The following is a 1,689-nucleotide window of genomic DNA, read 5'->3' on the forward strand; positions in this document are numbered from 1 at the left end:
TAGAAATGTTAATGGTTCTAGTATACTTGTTCAAATTTATGTAGATGACATTATTTTTGGCTCTACAGATGAAAAACTTTGCAAAAAGTTTTCCAAATTGATGCAAAGTAAGTATGAAATGAGCATGATGGGAAAACTAACTTACTTTCATGGTTTGCAAGTTAAGCAAGTTAGTGATGGAATATTCATTAGTCAAACTAAATATATTTATGATCTTTTAAAGAAGTTTGATCTAATGGATTGCACATCTGCAAAAACTCTCATGGCCACTGCAACTAAGCTCGAATTAAACACTACTGAAAAATCAGTGGATATTTCAAGTTATGGAAGCATGGTCGGCTCACTTCTGTACTTAACAGCAAGTAGGCCAGATATAATGTTTGTTATATGTCTTTGTGCTAGATTTCAGGCTGATCCTAGAGAATCTCACTTAGTAGCTATTAAGAGAATTTTCAGATATCTCAAGAGAACACCAAAACTTGGCATTTGGTACCCTAGAGATTCTGGTTTTGATATAACTGGTTATTCAGATGCAGATTATGCAGGTTGTAGAATTGATAGAAAAAGTACAACAGGAACCTGTCAATTTCTAGGAAACAAGCTTGTGTCCTGGTTCAGTAAAAAGCAAAATTCAGTTTCTACTTCTACAGCTGAAGTTGAGTATATTGCCGTTGGCAGTTTCTGTGCACAGATTTTGTGGATGAGAAACCAATTGCTAGACTATGGTCTGCAAGTGAAAAGAATTCCCATTTTCTGTGATAACACAAGTGCTATTGCCAACACTGAAAATCCAGTACAGCATTCAAGAACAAAGCACATAGACATCAAGTACCACTTCATAAGGGAACATGTAATGAATGGTACTGTGGAATTACATTTTGTTCCAAGTGAAAAATAGATTGCAGATATTTTTACCAAGCCACTGGATGAATCCACCTTTTCAAGGTTGGTAAGTGAGTTAGGTATGTTAAATTACTCTTGAATTCTTTTTAATAATTTACAAGTTGTATTGCAGCCAGAAATTTAATTGGTTTTTCAGTGTTGGATGAAATTTCGGCTAAGTCAAAATTTACATCTCGACGGATGATCATTATCCATCGAGTTTGATCATCCGTCGGTATACATTTTGTTAATAAAATCAATTATTTTTCTGGAATATTTTATGACTCGACGGATAACTATTTATTCTCATCCATCGAATTGTCTAAATCCTAGCCATTAATTTCCTGAACATTGTCCATCGAGTATACTTATAGTTAGTAAGTATAACACGACGGATAATTGATAGAATTTTTACAGTTTATTTTAAAATGGCTATTTTGGGCCATTCTTATTGGTTGTTTTATTTTACTTTATTATTTTTTACAGTTATTTTTGAGAGAGTATAAAAGCACAATTCATTTTCACTGCTTTTCTTTTATCTATCTCAAATCATCTGCTCTAACTTCTCTCTTTCTCAAAAGCACTTACTCCCTCTCCGCAAGTTTTTACTCTCTAGCGATGACACCAGTCGTCAAGATAATGTCTCAAACTGGATTTATCTATGAGAAGAACAACTTCACTGCTCTTGTGAACAAGGGGATTCAACAGTCTGGTGACTACCACAAGATGATGGATTTTGTGAAGAACTGCAAACTCAACTATGCCATGCTGGAATCACCCACCATATACTGTGAAGTTGTTGAAGAG

This window comes from Apium graveolens, chromosome 9 (genome assembly GCF_009905375.1).
Source record: "Apium graveolens cultivar Ventura chromosome 9, ASM990537v1, whole genome shotgun sequence".
Classification (NCBI taxonomy): Eukaryota; Viridiplantae; Streptophyta; class Magnoliopsida; order Apiales; family Apiaceae; genus Apium; species Apium graveolens.